Source organism: Aotus nancymaae, unplaced genomic scaffold, assembly GCF_030222135.1.
Source record: "Aotus nancymaae isolate 86718 unplaced genomic scaffold, 86718_ANA_hifiasm-v0.15.2.pri h1tg000020l, whole genome shotgun sequence".
Classification (NCBI taxonomy): domain Eukaryota; kingdom Metazoa; phylum Chordata; class Mammalia; order Primates; family Aotidae; genus Aotus; species Aotus nancymaae.
This window is the reverse complement of record NW_026988432.1, coordinates 69,688,957-69,715,372: the sequence shown is the minus strand read 5'-3', so window position 1 is coordinate 69,715,372 and position 26,416 is coordinate 69,688,957. Positions and strand designations below refer to the sequence as shown.

General features: G+C 44.7%; 1 long non-coding RNA gene across 2 annotated transcripts; it reads left to right on the top strand.

The window, feature by feature from the left end:
- The first annotated feature begins 14 nt into the window (after positions 1-14).
- On the top strand, positions 15-23,874 carry LOC105730994 (uncharacterized). Of its 2 annotated transcripts, none has more exons than XR_001110627.2 (3): positions 15-102; positions 8,017-8,144; positions 21,145-23,874. It is a non-coding gene; the product is annotated as an uncharacterized LOC105730994 (long non-coding RNA). The 2 variants fall into 2 exon arrangements; XR_010343652.1 differs by lacking the exon at positions 15-102 and adding an exon at positions 1,899-2,074.
- The last annotated feature ends 2,542 nt before the right edge of the window (positions 23,875-26,416 follow it).

Sequence of the window (26,416 nt, the reverse complement as noted above, 5' to 3'; positions counted from 1 at the left end):
CCCCGGCCCATCAGGCTCTGTGAGCCTGGCGAGAGTGCTCCCCGGCTGCGACAGCGGTAGAGGCTGCTCTACGAAACGGGAATTACCTGTGCTGAGATGGAGGTAGTAAGAGCTTCTCAATATTGTAAGGTTAGCCAAGAGAAAGGAGAATAGACCCAAAGTCAGGCAAGCACTTTTTATTAACCTGCCGGGCTGCCCCATAACAGTCAGAGGAGGCAGCCCTGAGCTTACAAAACGAGGGATTTATATGGGGGAGAGGGGCATAAGGGAGTTTCAGGACTGAGATAATTTAACAGCTTGTAACAGGCATAGAGATAGTTTGTTAACTTGTGGCAGACTTACATTATCCTGTGACTTTTGTGGCGGTGGTTTTTTTAAAAACCCAGGATTTTACAGTTATGTGTCAAACAGGAATTTACCAGTTTGGATAACAAACATTTGTTTTCCCTGTCCTTCCCCAAGCTGCCCGGATGGCTGTAATCAAGCTTTGCTTAATTGTAGCACGTCTGATACCCTTGACGTGGCGCCTAGAATAGGAGTTCTGAAATGCAGCTGCAGAGCAATGGGGCGGAGGAGTTAGCTTGCGCGGAGGGGGTTTTCTGCAACATTCCAGCCGTTTAATAGGTAGTAGAGGAGGAGCAACGTCTGGGGAGAGGCTAGATTGTAGGGATTGCCGTTCCTGGAATATTCTTGGAGCAACTTTGTATCTTGTATTGTTTCATGGGTGAAAGCTTTAATGCGGTCCTGTAAAAACTGGGTGAGGAGCTGTTAAGAGGCAGGGGCCAAATGCTAGAAGTAGGCCGGGCGCGGTGGCTCAAGCCTGTAATCCCAGCACTTTGGGAGGCCGAGGCGGGTGGATCACGAGGTCGAGAGATCGAGACCATCCTGGTCAACATTGTGAAACCCCGTCTCTATTAATACAAAAAAAATTAGCTGGGCACGGTGGCGCGTGCCTGTAATCCCAGCTACTCAGGAGGCTGAGGCAGGAGAATTGCCTGAACCCAGGAGGCGGAGGTTGCGGTGAGCCGAGATCGCGCCATTGCACTCCAGCCTGGGTAACAAGAGCGAGACCCCGTCTCAAAAAAAAAAATAAATAAAATAAAATAAAATAAAATAAAATAAATGCTAGAAGTAGGAAAATGGTTATGGCAGAACCTAGGAGGGGCAATAGCCAGGGTGCCCAGAAGTTACAGAACTATTAGGGCCAGGTGAACTGTCTTTAAGTTTTTGTGCTTGGTCTTTGAGTTTTTTGACAGCATTCTGAGGCAGCTTGTCCCTAATAGGTATAACGTACAAATGAAGAAAGATGAAGAAGTGGACTGTGTCGCACGTTACTCTGCCCTGAATCATTTACGTCTACGTTTGGATGTGTTCCCCCACCCCCACCCCCACCCCCACCCCCAGACACTTGCAAGGCGGGCGGAGCAAGTGGAGACCAACTGTGGGTTTGGTCAGGGGCTGCACTTGGCTGGCTGGGAGGGCTGAGGACCAGGGAGGAGGGCAAGGGAGACGCCTGAGGGGATGACAGGGTGTCCAGGCTCGGCAGCCGAAGAGCAAAGGCTGGAGTGTGTTGTACTGGCCTGAGCATAGAAAGTCAACACCAAGACAAAAGTATGCCAAATTGCAGGGTCTTTATTGCCGGCGGCCACGGAGGACTCGCGTCTCTCCAACCTGTGGCCCTGAAAGGAGGGTGTCAAGACCTTTTATACCCGTAAAACCACCTCGGGAGTGGGGGTGAGGGGCTTCAGACGTTCTGAGGGCTAGTGGATTCTGTAAATCACCTCCTGGGCGGAGATGAGGGTGAGGGGCTCCGGACATTCCAGTGGATTCCTGGGCGAAGATGAGGGTGAGGGACTCCGGACATTCCGAGGGCCAGGGGACTTTGGACATTCTGATTGTTACTTAAGTGGTTCACAAAAGTCAAGAGTAGCATTTGTTTACACATTGTCTGGGTAGGGTGGAAATTACAGTCCTTAATTACTTATTACAATTCGCAGGGGCCAAGATGGCATGGGTTTGGACTGCTTGCCTGTCACATTTGGGTTACAGAGAGCAGTTTCAATAGAAAGCCAAGGTATGGTTGAGGTATGCAGTTTTATGGGGCTTTTACCATGTCACAAGGGGGAGGAAAGGATCGGAAGTAGTGGTTTAAATGTGTCAAGATTTCACCAGTGGAACAGGCCTCGGGGTGCTAGGAGCCACCAAGGGGGTAGGAAAATAGTAGGAATTAGAAGAGTGCCGGTAAAAACGCGTCACCCAGGTTGGGCACGGTCGCTTACGCCTGTAATTCCAGCACTTTGGGAGGCCGAGGCGGGCGGATCACAAGGTCAGAAGTTCAAGACCAGCCTGGCCAACATGGTGAAACCCCATCTCTACTAAAAATACAAAAATTAGCTGGGCGTGGTGGTATGCACCTGTAATCCCAGCTACTCAGGAGGCTGAGGCAGAAAAATTGCTTGAACCCGGGAGGCAGAGGTTGCAGTGAGCCAAGATTGCCCCATTGCACTCCAGCCTGGGCGACAGAGCAAGACTCTGTCTCAAAAATAAATAAATAAACAAAAAACATGTCACCCCGGAGGAAGGAAGCTGCTGGAAGAGGTGGGTGGCCTGCTAGCCGGGACCCAGAGTCCTCCAGGGAAAAGGCAGTGAAGAGGGCCAGAGCCCCTGCGAGGAGGCCTGGCTCAGATCAAGGATTCTGCCAAAACCGGGATATGAAGGAGCCTCTTCTGAGGACGCCCACGACTCAGGAGGGTTGCTTATCAGGAAAAGGCATTCTACAGGGCATAGTGGTAAAGTTAGGAAGGGAGACAGTGGAAGCTTGTGTCAGTGGAGTGAAAATACAGGGGAAAAAAAAAAACTTAAAATGAGCCTGCAGAAGGGAATTACTCTTTAGATTTTGGCCAGGAATGACAAGAATGTAAAGTATGGTAAGATTAGCAGGCTGGAAAGTTTTTAAAATAATTAGTCCCACCCAGCTGTTCCCTGATGGATTAAATAGAAACCTGCAAAGAGAGGTGGCCAAATGACCTGAACTTTTATAACTATAAATAAGATTGTATTGCTACTTTAAGAGGTGGGCCCCTCCTCTTGTGATAACTGATAACAGCTATAACTTTTTTGAAGGTCAGAGACAGTCATTTCCAGAGAAAGTACTCACCATGAAAGTCCAACCAAAATATATTAATTATTATAAAAATACCAAAACAGTTTAAAAATTATTTGAATACAGACAGTAAACAGATCAGTGGTTGCCAGAGATTAGCAGAATGGGAGTGAAGTGTTGAATTAGGTGAAACAGTGGATTTTTAAAGATAGACTTTAATTTTTAGAACAATTTCAGTTCACAGCAAAATTGAGCAGAAAACCTATTTCTCATATACATGCCTACCGCCACACAGGCATAGCATCCTCCACTGTCAACATCCCATACCAAAGTGGTACATCAGTGAACCTACATTGACACATCACCCAAAGTTCAGAGTTTGTGTTAGGATTCACTCTTGGTGTTTTATTCTGTGGGTTTTGGCAAATATATAATGACACAGATCCACCATTGTAGTATCTCACAGAATGGTTTCACTGCCCTGAAAATCCTTAGTGCTCCTGTTCATCCCTTTCTCCCTGCAACACCTGGCAACCGCTGATCTTTCCACTGTCTGCATGGTTTGCCTTTTCCAGAATGCCATATAGTGGGAATCATGGAGTGGCTAGCCTTCTCAGATTGGCTTCTTTCCTTATAATAATATGCATGTAAGCTTTCTCCATGTCTTGTCTTAATGGTTCATTTTTTTTTAGTGCTGAATAATATTCCATTGTCAAGCTGTAACAATGTTTATTCATTCACCAACTAAAGGGCATCCTGGTTGTTTCTGTGTTTGGGCAATTATGAATAAAACTCCTGCAAACATCTGTGTGCAGGTTTTTGTGTGGACATGTTTTCACCTCCTTTGGGTAGATACCAATGAGTGTGATTGCTGGATCATATTGTAAGAGTAAGTTTAGTTTTGTTTTGGGTGTTTTGTTTTGTTTTTTTGAGACAGGGTCTCACTCTGTCATGGCTTAGGCTGCAGTACAGTGATGTAATCATGGCTTACTGCAACTTTGAATTCCCTGGGTTCAGATGATCCCCCCACCTCAGCTTCCCAAGTAGCTGGGACTATAGGCACAGTGCTACCACGCCCAGCTATTTTTCTATTTTTTTTTTTTAGAGATGGGGTTTCACCGTGTTGACTGGGCTGGTCTCAAACTCCTGGGCTCAAGCAATCTTCCCACCTTGGCCTCCCAAAGTGCTTGGATTACAGGCATGAGCCACTGTGCCTGGCCTAGTTTTATAAGAAACTTACAAACTCTCTTCCAAAGTGGTTGTATCAGCCAGGCCAGGTGGCTAACCCCTGTAATACAGCAATTTGAGAGGCTGAGGCAAGCAGATTATTTGAGCTCAGGAGTTCAAGACCAGCCTGGGTAACATGGCAAGACCCCTGTCTCTACTAAAAATACAAAAAAATAGCCAGAGTGGTGGTGGAGCCGAGATTATGCCACAGCACTCCGACCTGGGCAACACAGGGAGACACTATCTCAAAAAAAAAAAAAAAAAGAGAGAATTTAACATGGGAAACTGGTTACAAATATATCGGAGGGGTTAATTAAGAGCAAAAAGGGAACATGTGAGATTACCCGGAGGCTATTAACTGCAAGAAACTTTGGGCTGGAAGCGTGAAAGGGAAAATAGTTTTGCCCAGAGCTACTATCATTGACTCTGAGGCTGCTGACGTTGGCATCTTTACCATCAACAGGCAGAAAGCCAGGAGCCAATACTCCAACTTACACTGCAGGTGTTCAGTAGAGCAACAGCCACAGGAACCCACAAGTTCTGAACAGCTGAGGTTCCTGAAGCTTCTGCTACTACTGCTGGAGCTAGGGCTAAGTGCTGCTGCTATTGCTGCTGTTCAAATCCCTCTCCTGAGCAGGAAGCCAAGCTCTAGGTTAACTTCACTGTAGGTTATTTATTTATTTATTTATTTATATTTTTGAAATAGGGTCTCGCTCTGTGGCCTAGGCTGGAGTGTAGTGGCGCGATCTCGGCTCACTGTAACCTCCGCCTCCAGGGTTCCAGCGATTCTAGGAGCCAGTTTAAATAGAAACTGGATGATTCCTACGAAGATTTTGTAGGAGATTCCATGAAGATTTTGTAAATGATGTTCACAAAATTTTATCAGCCTGATGCCTTTGGTGATGATGGATATAGTCAATTTTAACTACCTTTTAAAATTATTTTATTCATGGCCTCTTCAGATGTTTTACCTTTTGTCAAGCCAGTTTTAGTCATTTATATCTTCCTTTAAAACATCATCCATTTTGTGCCGGGCATGGTGGCTCATGCCTGTAATCCCAGCACTTTGGGAGACCGAGGTAGAAGGATTGCTTGAGCTCAGGAGTTCAAGATCAGCCTGGGCAACATAGTGAGACCTCATCTCTAAAAAAACAGAACAAAACAACAACAACAACAAATTAGCCAGGTGTGGTGGCACATGCCTATATTTCAGCTACTTAAGAGGCTGAGGCAGGAGGAGGATCACTTGAGCCTAGGAGGCAGAGGTTGCAGTGAGCTGAAATCGTGCCACTGCTCTCAAGCCTGGGCAACAGAGTGAGACATTGTCTCAAATAAATAATCAGCCATTTCACTGAAACATTTAAATGTATTAATATAGAGTTATATATGTTAATTTCTTGCAATTTTTAAAGTTGCCATATCTGATGTAAGGCTTTTTTTATTTCCATTGCTTTTGTCTTACTACCTTTCTTCTTAACATTTTACTTTTTAGTGAAGTATAATACACATTCCAAAATGTACACATAACATAAATGTACAGCTCACTGGATTTTCACAAACTGAACACATCATGCAGTGTCATCACCTCGAGAAAGGGAGGATAACTCATACCATGAAGCCCTATGCTCCCTTCTGGTCTTTACACCCTTCCCCCGGCAATAACTACTGACCTCCTTCCTAACAGCAAAGGTTGGTGTGATGATTAATTTCATGTGTCACCATGGTTAGGCTATGGAGCCCAGTTCTTTGCTCAAACACTAGTGTAGTTGTTGCTATGAAGGCATTTTATAGATGTGAATAATGTCTGCAATCAGTTATGTTCTGTGAAAGGGTCATGTTAATATATACAAAGCAACCCCCAAATGCCAAAGGAGCTGGGAAACCAAAGAAAGAGGCAGACAAATCCAGTTTTTCAGGTTTTGGGTGATTTATTAGGGGATTATATTTATTGACTTATTAGGGGAACTTACAGACCGAAGTCTTGGGTCTTACAGTCTTGGGTGGCTGCAAGACAGGTGGATCTCCACACCACAACCCCCCAGACACACAGTTTATATCTTGGGAAAAAAGCATACGTGCTCTGGAAGGAATGTGTAGGTGGCTATGGGTGTCATAGCCTGTAATTTCTGCAACAGCAAAGAAACTTACAATAAATAGGTGTTCCTACATAAATAGTAATACATCAACTAGACATTTTGGAGGCATTCTCAAACTCAGGGTTAGTGGAAACTTACATGGTAGATTGCCATTTTAAATTGGCTGGGGGTGGGTCCTCATGCCTGTAATCTCAGCGCTTTGGGAAGCTAAGGTAGGCAGATCACCTGAGATCAGGAGTTCAAGACCAGCCTGGCCAACATGGTGAAACTCCATCTCTACTAAAAATACAAAAATTAGCCAGGCCTGGTGATGGGCGCCTGTAATCTGGGCTACTCAAGAGGCTGAGGCACAAGAATCGCTTGAACTGGGGAGGTGGACATTGCAGCGAGCTGAGATCACACCACTGCACTCCAGCCTGGGGGACAGAGCAAGACTCTGTCTGAAAAAATAAAAATAAAGTTACTCTAGTCCCTACAGATTGCCTTTAAGTAAAGGAGATTAACCTTGATAATGTAGCTAGGCCTCATCCATCCAATTGAAGGCCTTAAGATAAAAGACTCCGGTTTCCCAAAGAAAAAAAGAATTCTGCTTCAAGTCTGTAACACAGAAATCCTTCCTGAGTTCCTAACCTACCCTGCAGGTTAGAGACTCAAGACTGCAGCATCATTTCCTGACCCATATCCAGCCCACCAGCTTGTCTAAGGATTTTAAACTTAACAGCCTGCACAATCACATGAGCCAATTCCTTTTAAGATAAATCCCTTTTGTATTCCTAGAAATAAGAACGATATAAATAATGTCTTGTTTCTCTGTAGAACCCTAACTGATGCAGATTTTATCCTGAGAGTAGTTCTGGAAAAAGAGAATCTGAAGGATGAGTTTTTGGAATTGGTTCTGTGGTTTCTGGAATTAGTTTTCTAATCTGGTTGGATTTTAAGGCACTAATGACTCTACTTCCCATGGTAAAGGGAGCACCTATAGTGTGATATGGCAGTAGAGACACCCAAAATACCGCCATTGGACACTTCTACTCAAATGTTTATGAGAGGCAAGGTTCTGGGTGGCCACATATTTGCCACCTTAGAACATTTTTATCAAATTAATGAGTATAATAAAATTGGCTGGTGCTGTTAATTGTGCTTGACAACATAAGGAAAAAAAGGATGAACTCAGGGCTTCAAACTCCCAGCTCAAACACTACATAACTGAGTGGAAAGTTTCTGTATCTTCTCTGAAACCAACCAACCAAACAAAAAATACTTTTCCCCTGTAGCCACAGAGCTGACATATCTGAAAGCCAAATCCAGAGTCTCATCTGCAAGTGGTTGAATTATGACACAAATTGAATTCCCAACCTCACAGGGAGCCTCTGCTGTTAAAGTAATGGCAGGAATTGGGAAGGAAAGGGTCCTGAATTCTTTCTCTCTCCTAGAGCCTTTATATGAGGACACCTAAAAATTTGAATGGGGACTTGTGGGCAGATCCTGGTGAAGCTGGGGATATTGAGCTCCTAAATTCTGCAGAGTATTCCCTGCCAATAGAAGCAAGCCTTCCACCCCATCTGAGACATTGACTCTGCTCTCCCTCAGGAGCCTGTGATGGCCTCTTCTGGGGTAGCTGCCTCAGAAAACACTGCTGATTCCTCAGGACCTACCCTAGGCACCCCTCTTTGCTTTTGGAACCGTGACAAGACTCAAGTCCCTGCAGGCCATGAAAGGTGAGATACAAAGTGTGACTCAGGAGGTTCACTGTTCTCCAAAAGAACTGCATGATGGTTCCAATTTGTACAGACAAATCTGGGGAATGTCTGTGGGAGTGAGTGTTAGGGTGTGGAATAATGATGCAAGGAACATGAAGTTGGATCGGGCTTAATTTATTGAGATAGGCCCACTAATTAGATCTTCTGGATTCAGTACTGCACCTCCAGGGCTTAGTAAAGGGCTCTGACAGTTTGGTTTGGCTGAAGCATGGACTGAAAGGTGGCCCACACTAAATAAAATTGAAATGCCGGAGCTGACTTTGTGCTCTGTAGAGGAAGGTATAGGGAGGTGGCAATGTTAGATTTCACATCTAACACCTGCTCACCCACTCTAGGAGCATCCAGAGGACACACCTTTCACCATGACTGAGAAATAAATCTGTGAGGGGAGCCCCTGAACCATCGAGGAGCTCCAGTGGTTGCTTTTCCTTGTAGGTCAGAAATTGTAAGGGCCGGGCGCGGTGGCTCACGCCTGTAATCCCAGCACTTTGGGAGGCCGAGGCGGGTGGATCACGAGGTCAAGAGATTGAGACCATTCTGGTCAACATGGTGAAACTCCGTCTCTACTAAAAATACAAAAAATTAGCTGGGCACGGTGGCGTGTGCCTGTAATCCCAGCTACACAGGAGGCTGAGGCAGGAGAATTGCCTGAACCCAGGAGGCGGAGGTTGTGGTGAGCTGAGATCGCGCCATTGCACTCCAGCCTGGGTAACAAGAGCGAAACTCCGTCTCAAAAAAAATAAATAAATAAAAGGCATTAAATGGAAAAAAAAAAAAAAAAGAAATTGTAGTGGGATCTATTGTCACAGAACTGGAGATCCTTAAATGCAGTGCAGGTAACTGGTTTCTGGGATAGCAGGGGACAAGTGACAACACTTAATTGCCAAAAGCAAGGACAGCATGTTTACCCTAATGGGCACCAGAGTCAAAGCGATAATAATAGCCTGACTGGCAGAGACCTATGGCATTGGCTATTGATGGTGGTGTCCCTAGAAGAGAGTAGACGGACAGCCTATTAAATTCTTACTTGATCTGTATAATTAGAAGAGATCTAGGTCAAGTGAACAAACACCTAACTTGAATCATAAAAACAGAGTCACAGCTCTTTACTCAATTCCCAGAATTGAACCAGTTTACAGACCTAGAATCCCTGAGTGAAGGGAAAGCGAAGTCACCTTGAAGAAGGACCCTGCTATACTGTCAAAATGTATACTGTCAATCTTCCTTTCAGGTGACTCCAAAGGGACCTATGGTCTTTTACCATGGTGATTGTACATTGTGGAAAAGAAAATAATCAGACTTTTGTGGGATTATTGAACTGGCTCTGAACTCACACTGTTTCCAGGAGGCCCAAAGCATCACTGTGGTCACCATTCAGAGTAGGGGCTTATGGAGGTAAGATGGTGAGTGGAGCCCAGGTCCATCTCACTTTGGGCCAGTGGGTCCCTAAACCCATCCAGTGGTTACTTTCCCAGTTCCAGGATGCATAACTGGTATAGACCGGTTACTCAGCAACTGGCAGAATCCCCACGCTGTTTCCTGTGGAGTGAGGGATATTGTGGTAGGAAAAGCCAAGTGGAAGCCACTAGAACTGCCTCTTCCAAGGGAAAATAGTAAACCAAAAACAATCCCAAATTTCTGAAGGGATTTCAGAGATTAGTGTCATCATCAAGGACTTGAACAAAGCAAGGATGGTGACTGCTACCACATCCCTTCAATTAGCTCATTTGGCCTGTGCAGAAAAAAAGATGGATCTTAGAGAATGACACCTGTAAACTTAACCAGGTGGCCACTCCAATTGCAACTCCGGTTCCAGATGTGGTTTCATTGCTTGAGTAAATTAACACATGCCTTGATACCCCGGTACTTGGTGTGCAGCTATTCATTGGCAAATGCTTTTTCCTCAATATCTATTAATAAAGATTTCCAGCCACTTTGGGCTCCTCATGCCTCTGAGTCAACAGGCTAAGAAGGGAGCTGCTGTGTTTACTGGGATGATTGGTCCTGGCTACCAAGGGAAAATTGGGCTGCTACTCCTCCATGGAGCTAAGTAAGAGTGCATCTGGGGCCGGGCACGGTGGCTCACGCCTGTAATCCCAGCACTTTGGGAGGCCGAGGTGGGTGGATCATGAGGTCAAGAGATCGAGACCATCCTGGTCAACAAGGTGAAACCCCGTCTCTACTAAAAATACAAAAATTAGCTGGGCGTGGTGGTGCGCGCCTGTAGTCCCAGCTACTTGAGAGGCTGAGGCAGGAGAATTGCTTGAACCCAGGAGGCGGAGGTTGCGGTGAGCCGAGATCGTGCCATTGCACTCCAGTCTGGGTGACAACAGTGAAACTCCGTCTCAAAAAAAAAAAAAACGTGCATCTGGTGTACAGGAGATGTCTTAGTACTCCTGTGATTAAAGTCAATGGAAAACTATAGCAACCTAATTCAGGCCATACTACTAAATGGTCCAAACTCTTCAGGGAGGAAGGTTTGGGTCACCCCACCAGGTGAAGAACCATGACCAGCTGAGGTGCTTGCTGAGAGCAAAGGGAATCCAGAATGGGTAGTGGAAGAAGATAGTTATAAATACCAGCTATAACCACATGGCCAGTTACAGAAATGGGGACTGTAATGGTTACGAGTATTTCTTCCTTATTTGGTTACAAATGTGTTGTGTGTGTGTGTGTTTAGAAAATGTCTTTGTCTTCTTCTCTCTCTATTCCCTTATATAACATAGACATATCTTAGTATTTCACTTACAGAATACCAAAGAGAAAAGTAAACGTGACCCAAGAACCCTGCATCCTTCTCTGGGGAAGGGTTAATGTGTCTCTGGTTTTACCCAAGATAGTTGAATCAGGTGAGATGCAAATGTGATTTTGCTATTATTTGGAGATAAATATGGTTTAAGGAGATATGTATAGGAGCTAAGTTGATGAAGAGTTGACTGCAGTAGTTAATTTTGTGTCACTATGGTTAAGCTATGGTGCCCAGTTGTTTGCTCAAACACTAGGTCTAGACGTTGCTGTGAAGATTTTTGTAGGTGTGATTAATATCTACAATCCGTTGACTTTAAGGAGATTACCCTCAATAATGAGAGTGGGTCTCCCCCATTCAGTTGAAGGCCTTGAGAGCAAAGACTGAGGTTTCCCAGGGAAAACGAAGGAATTCTGCCTCAAGACTGTAACACAGAAATCCTACCAGACTTTCTGATTTGCTGACCTGCCCTACAAATTATAGACTGGCCAGGCCTCACAGTCACATGAGCCAATTCCTTTAAATAAATTCCTTTAAAATATACCCATATATCTCCTATTAGTTCTGTTTCTCTGTGAAACCCTGACTGGTACAGTTAGTTTCACTTGTTTTGTACTTCCTGTACATGAAATTACACAACACATACTTTTCCTACCCAGCTCCTTTTGCTCTACATGGCATTTGTGAGCTTCATCCGTCCTTTCCAGGTCCATCTGTGACCTGTGTGTGCACTGTAGGGTAAGACCAACCGTCTGCATGTGTAAAGTTCCTGTGAGACAGCAGCCAGCAGATGGCACTACGACATCTCATATGGAACTTGGAAAAGTCCTGTGACTGCGGATTCCTAGGTGTCAGCCACAGCTGAATTTTTCAGTGGTCTGTCACAGGGCAGACAGCTTATTGTCAAACTGGAAATAAAATCTTTACATTTTTAAATTTGATGTTAATTGAGTCAATAAAATTTGGCAAGGCACGGTGGCTGAAGCAGGCAGATCACTTGAGGTCAGGAGTTCGAGACTAGCCTGGCCAATATGACGAGACCACCCCCGCACCCCCGCACCCCAACCCCCGTCTCTACTAAAAATCCAAAAATTAGATGGGCATGGTGGTGTGCACCTGTAATCCCAGCTACTCAGGAGGCTGAAGCAGGAGAATTGCTTGAGCCCAGGAGGTGGTGGGTGCAGTGACCAGGATCACGCTGCTGCACTCCAGCCTGAGCAACAGAGTGAGACTCTGTCTCAAAAATAAAATAAAATAAAATTGAAGTGCTCAGAACATGGGAGGCCTTCACAGAAGTAAGCTGTGGCAGGGGGCAGGAGAAGGGCTGATGTGCCCTGAGCCCAGCACTAGGGAGTGTCAACGCCCTGGAAGGGTCTAGGACTTTACTTGCTGGCTAATGTGCTGGGCCGTCACAGACTCGTGGATATGGATACTGGCAAGAGCTGTATTATTTTTTATTTTTATTTATTTATTTTTATAGACAGGGTCTCGCTCTGTCACCCAGGCTGGCGTGCAGTGATGCAGTCATCGCTCACTGCAGCCTCAAATTCCTAGGCTCAAGTGATCCTCCTGCCTCAGCCCCTCAAAGTTCTGGAACTACAGGCATGAACCGTGGTGCCCAGCTAGAAGCCATGTTATTATTTACAACAATCACTATAGCCATAGTACCCATGTTTCCTTGCCCTGTCTGAGCTCTAGCTTGTGTGGCCGGCAGATGATACCTGCACAGGCAGTGGCTTGCAATTCGGGACCATCTCTGAGCTTGGGGACCCTGAATATTTGACAGTGGGCAGTAAGCCTGCCTTCCCATTTGCTCTGGAAAGAGCTACTCTTTCTGTCTTCCAAGCAACTGCCCTTTGTCGTAAGCAGTGTAAGCAAACTGCTCTTTGCTTTGGAGACAGACACTATTATTTGTCTTCCAAGGCTGTTCATTCCACTAACATTCTTGGAAAGGTAACCTGTAACAAAGGGAAGCCAGCGTCTCATTGCAAGACATACAAACATGTGAAACACTCAGAGAGATTCGTCTGGCAACAGGAGTATAGAGGATGAGGAGGGTCCTCTTCCTCTGGGAGGTGTAGTCGGGGGAAAATGTGCTGCTAGAATGGAGAAGGTGGCTGCCAAATACACCTCTAGTCTGTCTGAGAATTTATGTCAGTCCTCTGTGCCAGGAGGCTGCAGTCTGCACAGTAATGGGCTGCCTGGGGCCCATGGCCTTGAGTGGCATTCCCCTTAGAAACTTTTGGGTAGTGGTATTCTTCTTGTCTCCCCATAGCAAGCACTGGAGAAAATGTCACACAGACATCCTTTGCTCCTCACTCCTATGCTCTGGAGGGGAGAGCCTATCTAAAACTAAGAGAAACCCCGAGTGCACATTTTCCTTTCTGATTGAAGCTGAAGGCGAGAAAAGGCTCTTCCAGGGCCGGTAGCAGTGCTGAGAAGGGCAAAGCCAGGTGGCAGGAGCCCAGGAGAGCTACCTTTCTACCTTAGGTCAACAGTCCTGGTACTGAGGGAAACCCTTGCTATTCTAGCCTCTCTCTTAGGGTACACGCAGCAACAGATGGGGCAGGGATGAAGGGCTCAATCTCTTTCTTGTGAAGGGATCAGAGAGCATTTTGGATTGCCTTGGCAAGAAGAGTGTATGTTGCAGGCCTGGGACGCCTGCAGTGACTGGAAATAAGGGAAGGGCAGTCTTCCTTACTAACTTCCCTGGGATTTTTCCTTCCCACTATAATTTGTATTATATATTGAAAGGACACAATTGGAGTAAAATTACAGAGTAACAGACTTTTATTGGTGGAAAGGACTCAGAGATGGCCTAGTCCAGTAGTTTCTTAGCTGAGATCCTAAGACTACTCAGGCCTCCATGGATGGGTTTCAGGGATCCAGCCTTCTCCTAGTGTGACACGTTTGACTCTTCAGAAGTTTGTCAGGTGGCTAGGATCAAACCATTCCCAGGTGATGGGTAAGTAACAGAACAGATGGGTCTCTGGAGTTTGGGCAAGAAGAGGTCCATGTAGCCAGGTAGAGTCAGATGTGACTGGGCATCAGGAAGCCGACTTGAGCCAGAGAAGTTCTCAGGCCATTGTGCATTGTGGTGGCAATGGCAGCAACCTTGGGGTCCAGCAGCTTCAGCGTCCTCCACCGTAACCTGCAGGAAGGAAACTATGCTGCCTTATGTCAAGAATTTAGTATTTAAGCAACACAATAAAAAAACGGCTAGGTGTCCCTATTTACATGGACTTTGCTGGGGTGTGAGATTCATTTTGTGGGTCCTGGGGGAGAACACTGCATAGACAAGACAGGACCCCAGGTGCCAGACTGGAGGCCGTGGACTCATCCTGTAGGTAGAGGACAGCAATTGGAAGTCCCTAAGCAAGGAAACTGGCAACCACTGAAAGAACTGCAGGAATTGCCTCTGGAAGATGCTGGAGGAATGAGAGAGTGGGGAAGGAAACACAGGGTCTTCCCAAGCATTCTTTGCCCGGCACACAGTGAGTGCTTAAAAATGTTTGGAGAGAGAGGGAGGAAGAGAGAATGCTTCACGATCAGTTCTACCAACATACATTGCAAGAGTCAACTGGTATACACTTCAATCTTTATGTAACAGGAGAAATAGGAATGCATGCTGCCACCAGTACTTCCCACTGCTATTGTAACTAACATTTGCACCTCCGCTTCCCCTTGTCACAGAGGGCAGTCACTGTTCCCAAGTTCTCATGTTGTAATGGGGCTTGTTGTCCTGGGACTTGAGAAAGAAAATTGAGTTTTCAGTTAATGCGACCACTACCCCAGGGCCCGTTTATTTGGAACAGCTGATGTGTAATGCTATAGTCTAGGGAGATAAGGGAAATTTTTTTGTAGGTCACTTTTAAGGAATAGTTTGAGATGGCTCTGGAAACTTTCTGAGCCCTTTGAGTTCCAATTTTCTAGGTGAAGATTTAGTCCTCACTTTGACATCTCAAGGAAGTTCTTTTTTTTGACAGAGTCTCACTCTGTCTCCTGGGCTGGAGTGCAGGATCTCGGCTCACTACAACCTCCACCTCCCAGGTTCAAGCAATTCTCCTGCCCCAGCCTCCTGAGTAACTGGAACTACAGGCACAGGCCACCATGCCCAGCTAATTTTTTTGTATTTTAATGGTAACTGAGTTTCATCATGTTGCCCAGGCTAGTCTCGAACTCCTGAGCTCAGGCAATCTGCCTGCCTCAACCTCCCAAAGTGCTAGAATTACAGGTATGAGCCACTGTGCCTGGTGCAAAGTTCATTTTGAACAGCACAGTGTGGTGGCTGAATAACGGCCCCCGAAGTATATCCATGTCCCAATCCCCAGAACCTGTGAATAGGTTACTTTACATGGTAAAGGACCTCTGTAGATGTGAGGAAGTTAAGAACTTTGAGATAGGGAGATGGTCCTAGCTTATTTGGGTGGGCCTAATATAATGAAACAGTCCTTGTAATGGGCATGCAGGAGAGTCAGAGTCAGAGGAGGTGATGTGATTAAAGTGATGCGGCCATGTCTTGCAGTGAGACACTGGCTTCCCTTTTTTCTTGGTCACCTTTTCAAGAATGTTGGTGAAATGGACAGCCTTGGAATACAAACAATAGTGCTTTCTCCAAAGTAAAGGGCAGTTTGCTTACACTGCTTACAACAGCTGCTTGGAAGATAGAAAGAGTAGCTCTTTCCAGAGCAAATGGACAGCCGTGGAAGCTGGAAGGGGCAGGGCAGGTGCTATAGTCTGAATGTTCGTGTCTCCCCAGATTCATGTGTTTCATTATAATCCCCAAGGTGATGATATTGGGAGGTGGGGTTTTGGGGGGTGATTAGGTCATGAGAGTGGAGCCTCATGATTGAAACTGGAACTTTTGTAAAAGAGACCCACCAAGAGAGCTAGCTCACCCCTTCCAGTGAGAAGATGAACCCTCTCCAGACACCAAATCCATCTTAATCTTGGACTTCCCAGCCTCCACACTGTGAGAAATACATTTCTGTTATTTAGAAGCCAAACAACTTGTGGTATTTTGTTATAGTAGCTCAAATAGACTAAAGCAGAATGGATATTCTCCTGGGGCCTCTTTAAGACTAATTTTGTTGAACATCTGATCTCTAGAACTGTAAGAACAAATTTGAGTTGCTTTAAGTGAAGTGTGTGGCCATCTGTTACACAGCAAGCAGTGGATTCTCATGAAGGATGCTCTGTCGGTACCCCCTCCCCCTGAGAACTGTGCTGGCCTGGCATGGTGGTCTTCAGCTTTACTTTCTCTTGGAATCTTGTGGAAAACTTTTGAAGATCCTCTTGCCCAGGATCTGCCCCAGATTAACTGAATGAGAATCTCTGGGAGTAGGACCCAGCATCGTCATCATTATTACTTTTGTAAATAGAAAAATAATCCACATGACACTCAAATGTACATATATTAGATGTTTACTTCAAAGACACTTGACAGTTTTAGACACTCTTGTAACCACCATCCACAACGAGATACAGAGCATCCCCATCATGACAGAAAGTTATGTCTATGACACCCCTTGCAATGAACTCCAACCCCAAGAGGCAACCACTTTCAGACTTTCATCACCATAGATGAGTTTTATCTCTTCTTTGACTTCATATAAATGAAATCACATGGCTTGTTTCTTTGGTGGGTCTGGCTTCTTTTGCTCAAAACAATGTTTTTGAGATTCGCCCATGTGGTTGTATGTTCCTTTTTATTGCTGAGTAGCATTTGGTTATATGAATATATCATGATGTATTTATCCATTTTGATGGTGATGGATTTTTGAATTGTTTACAGTTTTGGGCTATTATGAATGAGGCTGAGGTTTTGAAGCAGGGCCACGATCTTTGACAATCTCATCAGAAATGGTTTTTATAGCCCCTCCCACTGGAGCCAGGCAGGTTTACGATTGCGTCAACCAATAGAGACTACTGGAAATGATATCGTTACAGATGAATTGTGTCCCTCAAAATTCCCATGTTGAAGTCCTAATCTCTAATGTGGCTATATTTGGAGGCAGGACTCTTAGGGAGGCAATTACAATTAAATGAGGTCATAAGAGTGGGGCCCTAATTCAATAGGCCTGACGTGTACTCGAAAGAAGAAGAGGAGACACGAGAACTCACTCTCCATCCCTCCCTGCACAGGTGCAGAGGGGAGGAACTGTGAGCACACAGCAAGAAAGTGGCTATTCACAAGCTAGGACCTGACCCTGCTGGCACCTTGATCTTGGACTTCCAGCCTCCAAAACTGTGATGAAAAAACAAATATCTGTTGTTTAAGCCACCTGTCTGTGGTATTTTATTATGGCAGCCTGAGTAGACACTACAGACCCTGTGTTACTTCGGAGGCTATGATATAAAAGGCCATGCAAAGAAAAAGCCAGGCAGCTTCCCAGAGTGGGGAGTTCTCTGGGAACACTGGCTTTAGGGCCTGGAGCCCGCCATGCTGGGAGGCCACTGCAGACACCCCAAATGGAAGTCCCGGCTGGGCCCAGTCTTCAGCCATCCAGCCCCAAGGCTAGCATGTGAATGGGAGAGCCATTGGGGACAATCCATGCCCAACACTGGCAATCGTGGGGCAGACAAGAGCTGCTTGGCTGTACCCCTTCTCAGTTCCTGACCACGGGCGGAACCAGTAGGCATGAAAAATGCTGGTTGTATTTCACCGAGGTGGAAGGATTTTTTTAGTCACGGTGGATTACTAGAACAATCTTATATGAGCATTGTTGGAGAAGTCTCTTTTGGGAACCTATTCATTTCTCTCCCCATTAAGTGCATAGGAGGGAATTTCTATGTTGAAGACCAATGTTGTTATACAGATTTGCTGTAGTTCTTCAATGTGGCTGTCCTATTTTACACTCCCCACAGCCACGGGTGATAGCTTCAGTCACCCTACGTCTTTGCTGACATTGGTGTGATCATCTTTTTGATGTTAGCCCTCCTAGTGGGTGTGAAAGGACATCTCATTGTCATTTTGTTTTCAGTCTTGATTGCAAATGATGTTGAGCATCTCTCTATTTGCTGATTGGCTATTCTTATATCGGCTTTTGTGAAACGTATTCAAGTCTTTTGCCCATTTGTAAACACTGTGTTGTTTCTCTTTCAATAGTTCATTTGTGGAAATTCTTTTTGGGGGGCAGGATTCTTTATGTATTCCATTTATAAGATATTTGTGAGATAAATGAGCTGTGAATATTTTTTCCCAGTCTATGTGAAGTTAGTAGTCTTCAAAGCTCTGCAGGTGACTCCAGCATGTAACCAAGGTTGAGGCCTTTGGCCTAGTGCTTATTTCCTTCTTTTCCTGGAGGAACAAAATTGGGGTCCAGTATGCAGGGTTGGGAATCAAATAGCCTAACTTTGACTTGGCTCCAACACTTGCCTAGGGTCACATGGTAGGCAAGTGTTGGAGCCAAGTCAAATATTATATAATATAGAAAATGCAGCTTGTAACCTGGGAGCTGAATGCTTTTGTGGACTGTCCATTACTGCTCTTGTTCTGGAATCTATCTGCAAATGTGTATGTGCACAATAGAAAGCAATTCCCAAAACATAAGCAGTGAAATGGCATAAGGTTTGTCTAAAGGCGGCGGACACAGAAACATGTCTACCCCTAGAAGGCTACACAGAGGAGGAAGAAGTGTGGCATTTCGCAGCTAGACATGCAGGTTCCTGGGTTCCCCAAATCCTCCCAGGCACATGCAACTACCAATCTCCCTGCCAGAAGAGCATATTGTCAGGCATACCAACATACCCTTTGGCACTCTAAGGGGCTTTACCTGCTGTTTAGCACTCCTGCCTGTTCTGAGGACCATGCCCCAGAAGGAGACATGGAAAACAGCAGACCCTTCTGACAGCCTATTGCCTATCACATGAGTCAGACCACTCCAAGCTGTTGGGCGGGAGCCAGAGCAGATGGGTCTGGCCCACCCGTGTGTATCCCACCAGCGGAGGGTGTGTCTCTCTCTCTATCTCCTTTTTCTTTCTTTATTTTTTTCAAGTCAGAGTCTCCCTCTGTCGCCCAGGCTGGAATACAGTGGTATGATCTTGGTTCACTGGAGTCTCCGCCTCCCAGATTCAAGTAATTCTCCCACCTTAGCCTCCCAAGTAGCTGCGTGTGCACCACCACACCTGGCTAATTTTATATTTTTAGTAGAGACAGGGTTTCCCCACGTTGGTCAGGCTGGTCTTGAACTCCTGACCTCCGCCCCTCTCGGCCTCTAAAAGTGCTGGAATTATGGCTGTGAGGCATCATGCCCGACCTGTCTCTGTTTTATTCTACTTTCTTTGGCCCTTCTCTCTCTCTCCTACTGTCCTCCTTGAGACTAGACTCATCCTCCCCTGTCATTTGTCCAGAGCAGAATGCTGCTCCCACATGTCTTGCTCTAGGCCATGTCCCCTGACACATTCGGCTACTCTTTGGTATCTAGAAACACCCTCAAGGGGCCAGGGTGGATGGAGAGCTGAGGAGGCAGATTAGGGGTTAGGGGCCTGAACAGGGCTGACCATTAGCTGGGAAGTCCCAGTTCAGCTTACTGGTGGGCATCTATTCTGATTCATCAGTGCCCTCACTGTCTGGCCCTTACATATTTTGAATATCTCCTCTAGGTCTGGGGACACAGAAGGGCAAGCAGTCCCTGTGTTGAACTAGGAAAAGCCATGCTGAGCACAGGCTTTGCAGGCAGCACTGAGTCCTTGGACTCTCCTGTAGCTGGGTGCCCTATCTCCCATGTGCCTCCGTGACTGTGTCTATGCTGCATGGAAAAGGGCACCTTCAGCTCCTGAGTGCAAAAGGGAGATGGGAACAAACCAAGCCATTAGCACAAGAAGGGTCAGGTCAGCTAAACTTAGCTAATTTAACATCAAAGTTTTGGGAGAAAGATTATGGAGTCTGGGCTTCTTTTCTTTTGGCTCATCTTTAGAACAGGAGGATGCTTCTTATTCAGTCCCCTGAGGTTTTCCTGCATCAAGCTCTTGAATACAACAAGAATAGCACTAGGCCATAGAGAATAATTTGCCAGGCAATTATTAAGTGTTTTCCGAAAGTGATGTTGCTTTGCAAAATGTTTTAAAATAAATTGAATGTGCATTTCTACTTAGAGATGAAGAGAAGTATGTCACTTGGCTTCATTTAATAATGATTTAGATGATGGTAAGAAGAGCAAGTAAATTCAAATTACATTATTGATTTTCATGATTATAAATTAGAATCCAACAAAAATAATGACAGATATTTTTTCTATATGAATACATTTTAATTCTTAGAAAGTTGTATGAAAAATACATATTAGTCGCTCTATGTGATGAATAGATATGCTGACATTGATATTTATAAAATCCTTGTAGAGTCCAGGCCTTCACAATGAATTACCATACAGTCATTTTTCTCTAGTGACACTCGAGGACGATGTAATGGATTCTTCTGCATGGCTTCTGTTTCTGCCCGTTAGTGGCTGCCCTGCCTTATGATAGATGTTTTCCAGTCAACTTACAGAGCTTGCTAATAATAACTCAATATTCATGGAGTAGTCTGTAGCACTAATTAAATTAAATTAAAAAACAAACCTTAGTCTATATTTTTAGGCCGGTCTACATTTTTAGGCAGGCGCCTGTAATCCCAGCTACTTGGGGGGCTGAGACAAGAGGATCACATCTGTGTGTGTGTGTATATATATATATATTTGTGATTCATCCATCATTATACTGATTCCATTTTTCATATTAAATTAAGGGTGTTTTCCATGTAAAAGATGGGGGTAAGAAGGGAGATTTTATATCCACTCAAGGTCACTTACAGGTGAGAGGTTTGGAATCAGGAGCTCCCACCTAGAAACAATGTTTCTGTCTCTGGACGGCATGAAGGCAATTGCTGCCAAGGTTTCTCATGCCTCATTGTACCCAGATCATGGTTTTGTCAAGGTAGAATAGGGGACTAATACATTTTGGCAAATGCAGATATATTTGTTCAAATCATAAATGAATGAAAGTCAACTCATATATTCTTTTATCCTAAAGTTTTAAATTGTGCTCATATATGTGAACAGTTTATATAGTGTCTACCTGTGGAACACAAACTATAAGACTGTGGAAAGTCCTACATCATACTAAGAATATTCCTGGGATTCTCCTAAACTGCATAACTCTCGGACTGTCTACAGACTGGAATTTAACTTAACCATCACCTCCTTTACCTTTATCCCTTCTTCCCTTACCCAGATGTAGCAGAAGACTTGGAACAAATCCCAGACCCCACTGAACAGCATGGTGTCTAGCAGCTCCTGGGTACCACTTTGCAATGATCAGCTCTTCAAGGCTCCAGCTGACCTCACACAGGTGCAACCTCACACCACCCTGCCTGTAGTGCACTCTGCTCAGAGTTCTCAATAGACAGTGATGCCAGGGGTGCACAGTCGTAGCCCTCTCAGTGCCCATGCATACACAGGCCATGCATGTGGGGTGTGAACTCCCTGTGGGGTGAGCTCTGTCCAGTAGGATGCAGGATGGCTGGCCCCAAAACCATACTCTCCAGTGGACTCCCCCTCCTTCCCTTGTTTCCCTTGGTTGTTACTCCTGCTCCCTGGGCTTGTTCTTCTTGATAACATAGAGCACATTAGCCTTTGCTTCAGACTCTGCTCTCTGAGCCTCCCATGCTGAGACAAATACATACTTTTAACGTCTGGTTCTCTCACTTTCAAATTGGAGATAATAATACCTTCCTCACGAGGTTACTTTGAAGATTAAATACAGATTATTTATTTATTTATTTTAGAGACAGAGTTTCACTCTGTTGCCCAGGCTGGAGTGCAGTGGTGTGATCACAGCTCACTGCAGCCTTCAATTCCTGGCTCAAGCCATCCTCCTGCCTCAACCTGCCAAGTAGCTAAGCCTACAGGTGCACACCCCCATGTCTGGCTAACTCTTTCTCTTTTGGAGATGGATTCTCGCTCTGTCGCCCAGGCTGGAATGCAGTGGCACAACATCAGCTCATTGCAGCCTCTGCCTCCCTGGTTCAAGCTTCAAGTGATTCTCCTGTCTCAGCCTCCGGAGTAGCTGGGACTACAGGTGCCCACCACCATGCCTGGCTGATTTTTATATTTTTAGTAGAGACAGGGTTTTACCATGTTGGCCAGGCTGGTCTCAAACTCCTGACCTCAAGTGCCTCAAACACCTGCCTCGGCCTCCCAAAGTGCTGGGGTTACAGGCATGAGTCACTGTACCTGGCCCCAGCTAACTTTTTATTTTGTACAGACAGGCTCTCACTTTGTTATCCAAGCTGGTCTTGAACTCCTGGCTTCAAATGATCCTCCTGCCTCAGCCTCCTAAAGCACTGAGATTACAGGTGTGAGTTACGGCACCCAGCCCCAAATACAGGTTATTTGGATGGCAGTACTTGTGGAGTATAAAGTTACAGCATAGAACTGCTTTCTCCTACTAGTTCTTCCTTCAGGTCCCAAATTTGAATAGGATAATCTTGGGTTTCCCTGCTCCCTATTTTGCACTAAGTTATCCAGTAAAGAGCGCCTCCTGCTTTCCTTGACCCTGTATTTTTTCAGTATCCTTCTTCATTGTCCAATACTTGGCTGATTCTACTTGCGACTAAATCAATATAATATACCTACCACCACCAACCTGTGTGTCTTCCTAATTATCACTGCTGTGCTTTTTTTCACCTTGTGACTATCTGGGATATCTCTGTCCATAGGAACCTATGATCTGTCAGAAGTCCTAATTACCACTGCTCCATTCTGATGCACATGTCAAGTGATGAGATCTCGCTTTATTTTCAAACCTCTTAAGGGTTGAAGTGTGATTTAGTATATCAGCAAACAACAAAACCAATTCAAAAGCTATACCTTTATGATTATACTGGAACTGAAATATAATATTGTTTGCTGTAGAATGGAATTGGTATAAAGTGAATTTTTTTTTACCACATTACTATTATGTGTCCATCAGCCTTTTTGGGTTGCAATCATAAACACAGACAAGATTTATTGGAGAGCTGTTGGGGCTCACAGAATCAACAGGAGCCTAGAGAATAGGAGGGAAGCAAGGGAGCGTTGGAAGCAATGGAAACTGTTAGCATTCATGTATTCGTTCAATAAGCATTTAGTGAGCATTTACTATGTGCCAATATTTTAACCAGTCTCCTACTGGTTGGCATCCAATTTGTCGCTATTATAAACAGTGCAATCTACTGAATAAAATTTTTTAAAAATGCATTTTCTAGAGATGTATTTTTTCCGTGAATTCTTCACTGAGCTCACCAGCATATTGTTTTTCACTTGAGGGGAATTTGAGTACAGGTCTTTGCATATGATCTTGAACTCTATAATGCTAAACGTTATTGCCTTGAATGGTACCTTGACTTCTGCAAATAAGTCATTAAGACAAAATATTTATTTATGTATTTATTTATTTTTGAGATGGAGTCTCACATTGTCACTCAGGTTGGAATGCAATGGTAAGATCTCAGCTCACTGCAACCTCCACCTTCTGGGTTCAAGTGATTCTCATGCCTCAGCCTCCCAAGCAACTGAGATTACAGGCATGCACCACCACACCCAGTTTATTTTTTGTATTTTTAGTAGAGACAGGGTTTCCATGTTGGCCAGGCCAGTCTAGAACTCCTGACCTCAGACAATCTACCTGCCTCAGTCTCCCAAACTGCTGGGATTACAGGCATGAGCCACCATGCCTGGCCTATTGTTTATAGAAATGTCCCATGGTTCATTACTTTTCCTTGAGCAGCTAAAATATAAACTTTGGTGTGCCTATGAAAGCTTTTTTGGTAAATGCCTACCTATTTTGCTGTTGAAGTACCTAAAAGATTAAGAGGGGGCTGCTTGATCGCATAAATGGAGTGTTTTCCTCCTTTAATAATCAATACTACCTGCTTGGAAACTAATAAACCTGTTATGCATCAAGAGCCTTATAAGTGTGACGCAGGCAAAGCTGGTGAGTAGACAGTTGCTCTGGGCATTTTTCTTGACAACACAGAGACCACTGAAGCCAACAGGAGGATGTTCTGGTGCTGATGCAGAGAGGAAAGTCAACATGAGAATATTCGTAGTGATGTGCAGCACACTCCATCCCTGTTCAGTGTCCTCCTCATGCTACATGCAGATGGCTGACACTGCATGGTGACTGTATTAAGCCCAGACACCCTCACTGTCATGCCAGCCCTCAAATATGATACTGAGAGTGTGAAAGGGAAAATGTATTTTTCTATGACCTGTGGTTTCTTCCGGCATCACAAAGCCTTAGGCTTGTTTGTGTTTGACTTTTTGCTGTTTTTGCACTTTCAGAGCACTGTTTGTGGTTTGGAGGTGAAACCTTTCTTTAAGGTTCTTGTTAACATTTAGTTTGGCACAAAGTTTGCAAATGGGCATGAAAAACACAGCACGTTTATATATATATATATATATATATATATATATATGTAATTACACTTTAAGTTCTGGGGTACATGTGCAGAACATGCAGGATTGTTGCATAGGTACATACATGGCAATGTGGTTTGCTGCCTCCATCCCCCCGTCACCTATATCTGACATTTCTCCCCATGTTATCCCTCCCCAACCTCCCTACCCACTGCTGTCTCTCCCCTCTTCCCCCTCAAGAGACCCCAGTGTGTGATGCTCCCCTCCCTGTGTCCATGTGTTCTCATTGTTCAATACCCGCCTATGAGTGAGAACATGTGGTGTTTGATTTTCTGTTCTTGTGTCAGTTTGCTGAGAATGACCATTCCTAGATTCATCCATGTCCCTACAAAGGACACAAACTCATCGTTTTTTATAGCTGCAGAGTATTTCATGATGTATATGTGCCACATTTTCCTTGTCCAGTCTATCATTGATGGGCATTTGGGTTGGTTCCAAGTCTTTGCTATTGTAAACAGTGCCTCAATGAACATACATGTGCGTGTTTCTTTATAATACAGTGATTTATAATCCTTTGGATATATACCCAGTAATGGGATTGCTGGGTCAAAAGGAATTTCTATTTCTAGGTCCTTGAGGAATAGCCACACTGTCTTCCACAATGGTTGAACTAGTTTACACTCCCACCAACAGTGTAAAAGTGTTCCTATTTCTCCACATCCTCTCCAGCATCAACACACAGCAGCTTTTTACTGTGAAGGAGGCTGAGTGGTTTCAGCAGCTTTTATTTTTATTTTTTTATTTTTAATTTTTAAAATTTTTATTTTCATAGATTATTGGGAAACAGGTGGTGTTTGGCTACATGAGTAAGTTTTTTTTTTTTTTTTTTTTTTTCGAGACGGAGTTTCGCTCTTGCTACCCAGGCTGGAGTGCAATGGCGCGATCTCGGCTCACCGCAACCTCCGTCTCCTGGGTTCAGGCAATTCTCCTGCCTCAGCCTCCTGAGTAGCTGGGATTACAGGCACGCGCCACCGTGCCCAGCTAATTTTTTGTATTTTTAGTAGAGATGGGGTTTCACCATGTTGACCAGGATGGTCTCGATCTCTTGACCTTGTGATCCACCCGCTTCGGCCTCCCAAAGTGCTGGGATTACAGGCATGAGCCACCCCGCCCGGCCATGAGTAAGTTTTTTAGTGGTGATTTGTGAGATTTTGGTACACCTATCACCCGAGCAGTATACATTGCATCCAGTTTGTAGTATTTTATCCCTCATCCCCTTCCCACCCTTTCCCCCTGAACCCCCAAATTCCGCTGTGTCATTCTTATGCCTTTGCATCTTCATAGCTTAGCTCCTACTTAAGAGTGAGAACATATGATGTTTGGTTTTCCATTCCTGAGTTACTTCACTTAGAATATTTATAGTCTCCAGTCTCATCCAGGTTGCTGCAAGTGCTATTGATTCATTCCTTTTTATGACTGAGTAGTATTCCATTGTATATATATACCACAGTTTTGTTTTGTTTTGTTTTGTTTTGTTTTGTTTTGTTTTATGAGACAGAGTCTCGCTCTGACACCGGGCTAGAGTGCAGTGGCACAATCTCGACTCACTGCAACCTCTGCCTCCCAGTTCAAGTGATTCTTCTGCCTTAGCCTCCCAAGTAGCTATGACTACATGAGTGTATTTTTTAGTAGAGATGGGGTTTCACCATGTTGGTCAGGATGGTCTCGATATTTTGACCTCGTGATCTGCCTGCCTTGGCCTCCCAAAGTGCTAGGAAATATACCACAGTTTCTTTATCCACTCATTGATTGATGAAATTTGGGTTGGTTCCACAATTTTACAATTGCAAATTGTGCTGCTATAAACATGCGTGTGCAAGTATCTTTTTCATATAATGACTTCTTTTCCTCTGGGTAGATACTCAGTAGTGGGATTGCTGGATCAAATGTTAGTTCTACTTTTAGTTCTTTGAGGGATCTCCACACTGTTTTCCATAGTGACTGTACTAGTTTATATTCCCACCAGCAGTGTACAAGTGTTCCCTGTTCACAACCGGGCCAACATCTATTATTTTTTTATTATAGCCACTCTTGTAGGATTGTGG